Below are 8,325 nucleotides of genomic sequence, written 5' to 3' on the forward strand. Positions count from 1 at the left end.
AGTATTTTGTAGAGTTTTACCTGGGGTAGCACTGATTGCTGAAATTAGAGGACCATAAGTCCCTTGAACGGGTATGCAGCAAGTCCCTTTTCCTGCTCAAAAGAGATGGATCTCAATAAAGTTTTCTGTCACATTAACCCGAAAATCTTTTTGTGCAGCTCTGAAAGAGACATTCCCGGCTTCCCTTTTTATGTCAAAATCCTTCAAAACATGTTTCCCCTGGAATGGGACAACAAAAAACGAAACAAATGAAGGAGGAATAAATAAGGGGGGAAAGGAAAGAGCAGGGAATTGAAATAGCAACCATGATGAAAGTTTGTATTTCTGAATATTCAAATATCTTCCCCTTATTAAAACCACCAAGATTCCTCTAAAATTAAAAAATATGATACATCATACATCACTCCCCCCCACCAAAAAAGAAGAAGATAAAAATACATTAACTGATGAGCCAAGGGTCTAAGATTGCATGGTGGCACAATAATTCATGAATGGAGTTGCTCTGGAACGAAAAATGTCAAGCATAATGAGACGGACCATTTCAAAGCAAAAGTTTAAGCTATTTTATGAATGTCTTGTTATTACTTAGATTTATGGTGTGTTAGTTAAGGAACATTTTAAATGAAGCATAACTTTTGTAATTTATTGTTTGAGTATTATAAAATGGACAGACAAAACAAATAAGGTTAGATTTCTATACTTCCTATTGTAGATTTGTTCATCCTCCTTCAAGAACATATGCTTTTTACGCATGATGTCAGATTGTCATTTATTCCAAAAGTTCAAGACAAAAGAAGATTAGTCCAATTATGTGTATGCAACAAATGCAGTTTATATGAGAATAGTTTTAGTGTGCAAACTAGGTTAAAACCAGTCAGCTAATGATCAGTGGGTGGGGCTTGCACTACATATACTAATCCTTCAACTTGACCTAACGTATAAATAGACAGATGGGGTGCTTCTCTTAGAAAGATAGTGACTCGCATTTACGTTGTTATGTTATAACATTTAGCATTGCCTTTAGATAAAATCATATGCACCTGGATATATATCAAAGACCCGTCTTCCAAGACTTTTCCATGTAGTAGTGCTATCAAGAATAGAAGTTTCTGCAAAATAGAGAGAAATGTTATAATCCCCATTTTCCAGCCCCAGGCCATAATATCTTAACGAAGAAGCCGATAGTCGTGCTGTTTGGTAGAGCTCTGAGTCTAGAGTACCAGTGAACTGATTTGATACCCGACTTGTGTATAGAGGCTTGGGTATCCCAGTAAAAAACCCAACATTGCTAACTGCCCATCTTCTTGTATCAGTCACAAAATAAGTTGCAGGCTCAAGCGTCTCATTATCTCTTTCATAAGAAATTCTTTTTGATGATGTAATTGGAGGACCACCACACTTGATTGCAAAGTTATAATCTGAATAGAAACATTAAGGAGGGCTATTTCAATCAACGAATAAAATAATTAGCTTGACCTAATAGGCTTTAGATAGAGTTTGAAGGTTTCTTGCATGTTTTACAGAAGAGTAAAAAAACTTTCATGTGTCAATGAAATCTAATAAATGTGATGCTGAATTGGGATCTAGTAATTTAAATTTGGTCAACCAGTGATGTGAAAAATTATTTGTCATTCTTGAAAGCATAGATTGTACCAAATATAAATCACACCCTGAAGTCCTGCACACATCATATTGGCCCAAACTTGAAAAGGAGTTTTCAAATTTGGATAAATAGAAGACTTGAAAAACATATTTACGGAGGTTTCAAGTCGATTAAAGAAAAGATAACAATTTAGAAGTTGGTCTTATTGAAGTTTTAAAGGAGAAAATGGCTTGGCCTACACTTGATAATAACAATAATACTATTCATAAAGACTAGATAGTTTACTTGAGAGATGCACAAAATATGAGGAATGAGAAAGCGTTATTTATAACGTGGGAATATTACATTTTCCAATAGATTTTATAGGTGATATATTGATGCCAGCAATAGTAAACTAGAGCTAAACTTACATATTCCAGTACCACGATAACAAGGAAAATTTTGCTACAAACATCTGAGTCCAGAAGGAAGGCCACTGCAAGAGAAACACATTTATTTAAATATGTACATATTAAGGAAATTAACTTCAAATTTGTTTGATGAAAAGAAGCTCTTCAATGCCCCCATTAGCATGACACTTCCCGATTTCTCGCTGTTTCCCTACATACTCATACTCATCCCTCCTGCATATATCTATGTACAGTTTAATCGAATAAGCACAAGTATTCGAATCACCAAAAGCTACAATATCTTAAAAATGGTATTTATATCACACCCCCAAAAATGAAGGCCCTTGGGTAGCATGGATGAACTAAAAGCCCACCATACTGTGTGCTAAAATTATTTAATCAAAAAATATGAAGGCAGCTAGCAAGGGTTGAACTCTTGATTATTTCGTAATAAAGCCCAATATTAATAGCTTTCATAGTATCTCTAACAATTTTATATACATACACAACCATGATTGAGTAATAACAAAATCATGGCTTTCAGTAACCAGTTACTGGCTTAATGCTTGAAGAATAAATGTTTCGGATGGTAAAGAAGCTTATCATAATCTTCAAAACAACATACAACCGACCTACATAACTCTTGATTCACAACAGCCAGTAAAAGGATAAATATGAATCAAGAGGGAGTCACGTTATTGTGCAAAAGAGAAAAATGATATCCAGTAAGTTTCAACTGGCCAAATGTGCCCTTGCTTTTGTGTATCATCACATGATAAAAGGCATAAGTTTCACCTGCTATTTGAACCTTCTATTGTCAGGTTGTTAGCAACCGAATTTCTGCATTCCAGACAGCATAAAAATAACTCTGTCAATTTCACCATAATATATAAGTAAGCAAATATTTAAAATGTATATTAATTTATGCACCATGGAAAGATGATGAGCCGGTAACATGAAAGCTTCAGCTGAACTTTAATGTGCTTTAGCGTTGATAGTTATACATGGCAATTTTAGTATGTTAGGGGGAAAAATTGCAAAGCGAACGAAACTCACTATAACTATAAAGTTAATGAGTGTAGATACTAAAGATATTATATGATAATAACTCACTAACCTAACTTGGATTTTGCTTGACTATTACGTCTTTCAAAATGTAAATCTAATACAGACAATCCGCATTTCATCTCACATATTAGTAATGTAAAATTATGCGCAAATGCACATATTAAACTGTCGCATGGTTTAGTGACTTAGTTTGCCTCATGCTAAATTCCCTTTATGTGTGTCATTATTTTGTTTTCACATCATGCTTTATTTTCAAGCATACATTTTCCTTATTTGGCAGCATTGCAATAATAAGCCTTATCCTACTAAATGAGGTTAGCTAAATGGATCATATAATATCATTTTGTTCTGCTAGTAACTAACTTTTCTGCTATATCTTTTTATGGGCCTTCTTTGGACAAGACAATACATAATTTTCTACAATTCTCCTTAATAAAATTCCTGAAGGGGGGCATAATTAATTTCAATATTTTTTTACAAATAAAAATAAGCATATTTACGAGAAAATATTACAGCATTTTGGGGTTGGGATCCCTACTTGCCCCCAGCAAGCGTCATTAGTTATTAGGCATATCTATTTTAACATCCTTATCTTTGCAACCCTAATTTTTTGCTCTTATCCCTTCAAACCCCAACATCCGTTACCATGTAACATCATTGATCTAGTAAAAATTTAGTAAAACTACTGCTTAAGCTTAGTAGGTGTGCATGCAGGGAAGAAGATTTTGTTTCTTGTATTTCTAAGTAGGAAGCGTACAAAAATGTACACACCTAATGGCTTGAGCAAGGGACTTCTAAAGCTATCAAAAAATGACAAAAAGAGGTGGGAAAAGAAGAGATAATAACAATACCAAGTTACTTTCAGTTGTAAATTTTGTTGCTTTACCCAAGAGGGGAGGTTCCCTGACAGATTGTTGTAGGACAAGTCTCTGTAAGCATTCATTCAAGTTGTTCAAGTAAATACCATATAGATAACGGACAATACATCGAAGAAATAAGCCTTTAATCACAATTATAGTATCAGCAGCGCAAGTTTAAAATTGGCATGATTTCCACCAACTTCTATGTCTACAATCACCAATGTAATGAACTAGTAGTCTTATAGTTATATGGATACAGAATTAGGATATTAGATTGTGGGCGCCCTAGGAGATACACAACCACTCCCTATCTATGAAAAAAACTAATAATGCTTGAATTTAGAAATACATCCGAGGTATAAGATCTATCAAGCATATGTAATAATATTCACACTGCTGCAGATAAACATATAAATAATATATATTATACTCCATTCTTAATGTATTATGATGATGTAGGATCCAAATATGCCAAGAATACTCACATATTAACAAGAGTTGGGCTTATTTGATTACGGATTGCACCACTAAGTTTGTTGTTTCCAAGAAACCTGAAATTGGAAAAAGACAAATCATGCTTTAATCCAATCATGAAAGCATGTCAAGAAATCCATAATTCAATTACTTAGGCACATAATATATATTACAAGTGTGTTAATGAACTCAGACTAAAAAGTGATCCTGGAATTTGTCCTCTGATGTTATTGAAGCTCAGATCCCTGCAAGAATCAACATATATAATTATCTGGATTAGGAGCACAAACACAACACAAGACCTCCCCATTGAAAATAATAATGATGTGTATCAAAAATGAGATGGATAGTTGACTCCAACCATGATTGATAATAATAATAATAATGTGTATGAAAGATGAGATGGATAGTTGACTCAAACCATGTTATGCTACATAAAGCACATATATTGAAGAGAAGAAAAGAGGAGTGGATTATGGAAAATTAGTGAAGAACCCTGGTTAACACTGTTAATCTGGAGCCAGTTGCCAGCAGCAAAGACATCGAGGTCTAATCACAAACCACTCAGCTTGATGAACATTTCCATTTGAATGAATTAGCATTAAGGGCTATCCTATAGTTAAGCAGTATAACTATGGTCCAAGTAGTATCTATTCAAGGTGGAGATATCCAATGGAAACCACCGTCTGATCCCCCCCTTTGCCCTGAGGAACAAACTAAAGAAAGATCACAGTCTGTGCTTTTCTTTTATTTTTATTGCATTATTGCCACAAGCCATTAGTTGAGATTGTGGCTACATACCAGCCATTGGAATCCTATGAAACCGGGGCGTTAAGAAAAATAAATTTTTATAGAAGTGCAACATGATTAAGAAACTAAGAAATGCTGATTCAAAAAAAAGAGAGAGAAAGAAAGAAACTAAGAAATGAAGTAATAGGTTGACTTGACCCCTTGAAATTCCAACTCTGATTTCAAGGGAAGCAAGGCCAACTACTAGTATTGACTAGCGTATATCTCCAACACAAATTAAGATATATGGATAGTCTATACATATCTGAAAAATTACATGAACATGAAACACTCACAGCTGGGTCAATTTTACAAATCCATCGATATTGGATGGAATTGAATCGGAAATATTGTTATTTCTCAGTACTCTGCAAGATTTTTAACCAAATTGTTATGCAACGTTCTAGGGAAAACAAAAGGAAAAGAAAATAAAGAGAAATGTATCTCTATAGCAGTAGCCTATGAATTATCAGTCAAGATGTTGCCTTCCAACTTACAAGACACCCAACGACGTCATATTCCTTATAAATGCCAGTGAGGAGCTCCCATTAGATAATTCACTTATTCTCCTACATTAGAATTATAATTAGCTCCTGTCAATTTGTAGAAATGCATGCAATTAAATAGTTATGGTACTTACAACTCTGAAAGAGAAGTCAGATTGCTAAATGATGATGGTATTGGGCCTTCAAAGGAATTACCCTGAAACCTCCTATCAAAAAATACAGCAATTCTATTTAGTGAGCACAAAATTCTGGAACAAAATATACCAAGCATCAAAATAAGTATTTATATTTCACATTTGAAAGAATTTTTTGGCACAACAGTTTTTATAAGGAAAGATTTAGCAACCTGTTATAAAGAAGAAAGGAGTTCATGGATGAGAAAAGAAATCAATCCTCAATCCATTAACACAAATAGTCGTAGAGAAATCATATTTCAACTAAAGACATGTTAACTGCTTTTCCCCTTTTATAAACCCATTCGGGGAAAAGCCTAACATTGATCAGAAGGAGACTGTAGAGTAATTATCTCCAAAGACAAGACAATAGATACTTCTGATTAAAGCTTGTCAAATTTCATTCTAATCAAAGTCCTTCGCATTTTTTTTTCACCGCCTGGGGGTTGGGGGAGCCAGTGTTGGTAATATTGTCTTACAAAGTTGTGAGCTTAGACCAATTTCCTATGAAGTCAAGTATCCTGCCCGTGAGTTCCATGTCTGACGGCCATCTGGACAAACAGGAGAACTTTTATAAGTTATTTCAATATTAATATTGAAACTATCAAATGACAGATAAGGAAAAGTAACAACTTACAATGTCACCATGTTTTTAAGATCAGCAAAAGTCGGAGGAATCTGGCCACTGAGTCCCGAACTATCTATATAGCTGTATAGAAATTTTCATTGAAATTTATATCATCCGCTGATCACCCAAAAATCAATAAAATAATATAATCCAGAGCAAAGTGAAGAATTAACTTTTTCAGCATATAAGGAGCCTCACTACACTAACATGAAACAAGATTGTCTGGAATTTTGCCAAAAATAAATGGCTAATGCTACCATCAAATAAATTTGAAATGTTGTCTATGAATTCCAAACATGGAAAGAAGGATTCATTATTTTATTATTAAAAACAATTAATAATACGATAAAATAAACAGTTGGGAAGCAAAATATAATCCAAGTTGTTCATGCCCATTAGTTTTGCTACAACCTCTCAGACATGATGAATTCTTTGGTCATAAGTATTTCTAGAAAATTGCCAGCAAAATAGCCGCCATCACGCAGCTAGATATATTCTATAGAATAATCAAACATGAATTAAACACAAACATGTCATCTCAAAGATTAAAATTCATAGAGTTGAGACAACGTATTTCTTGTAAGCCCATCATTAGCAATAGAATCTCATACTTCCCATGCGGGACTCTTTCAATTTGGTTATAATGAAAACTATAGATGCAGAGAACAGTGGAGTTTACATTTGCTCCAGTTTCTCAAGTTTCCCCAGTTCAGATGGGATAGAACCATAGAAGTTGTTGGATCCAAGAGCCCTGCAGAGCCAACAAATAATTAAGAGGATCGATCGTATCATATAAATATATGTCTCAGAAAATCATAATTCTAATAAAACAGAATGGTCTTTAATTAATAGTTATTCAGTGTCCTTCATTACCAATTCCATGTATCAAAAAGCCTATTAAAAACAAAAAGAAAAGAGAAGAAATATCATTTCTGACTACTATGATACAATCAAAATACTAGGTAAGATTTTAAAGTCAATTAGATCACTTACAACAACAAATGGGATAAATCCCATTAGGTGGAGTAAGTTGCAGGAATCTTATGATGTCATTAAATTCCATTAACAACTAAATCATTAGATAACTTATTAACCAAGTGGTCATGCTCAATAATCTTATTGAGTATTATACTCGGTCTTCCTCTACCTTTTTTCGCAAGACTCCAAACTGCTTAATTTTACCCTCCTTACCGAGGCATCCAATAACCTTTCCTGTATATATCCAAACCATTTCAAACAATTTTCTATTGCTTTCTTATTAATAGATGCCACTCCAACTCTTTCTCATTTATAGTCATTGCAAATTTTATCTTTTACTATGTAGCACACATCTATCCTAACATCCTTATCTCAACTACCTCTACTTTATACTCATGTTGTCTCTTTAATGCTCAACATTTACTACCATAAAGCTTTGCTAATGGAATTGGCAATATAATAAAACTTTCTTTTACCTTCTTGGCTACTTTTTAATTATGAGTAATTCTGGTAGGCTTTCTCCACTTAAACCACCCAATTTGAATTTTATGATTAACTTTTTTTTTTATCAATTACACCATTTTTTTAAATTGATCCCAAATATCTAAACTTTACCACTTGTGGTAAGATTTGATCTTCGATTTTAACCTCCAACTCCTCCAAATCACCTCTAACTTTTTTCCTCTTATCATTACCACAAAAATAGAGAAACAAAATACTCTTCTAGTCCTATTTATAAGGCACTTTCAGTATATTTTACACAGACCAAACAAAACCTTAAAATGCATTAACTCTCTATTAAAATATAACAATTTTTTAACTTTACCCCTATTTAATATATACATCTTTGGAAAAAG

General features: G+C 33.5%; 1 pseudogene; it reads right to left on the minus strand.

The window, feature by feature from the left end:
* Positions 1–422: 422 nt before the first annotated feature.
* On the minus strand, positions 423–7,689 carry LOC114712142 (probable LRR receptor-like serine/threonine-protein kinase At1g56140; annotated as a pseudogene).
* Positions 7,690–8,325: the final 636 nt, after the last annotated feature.

The sequence above is a fragment of the Neltuma alba genome, unplaced genomic scaffold (genome assembly GCF_004799145.2).
Source record: "Neltuma alba isolate B1F8T4 unplaced genomic scaffold, ASM479914v2 tig00011337_pilon, whole genome shotgun sequence".
Classification (NCBI taxonomy): domain Eukaryota; kingdom Viridiplantae; phylum Streptophyta; class Magnoliopsida; order Fabales; family Fabaceae; genus Neltuma; species Neltuma alba.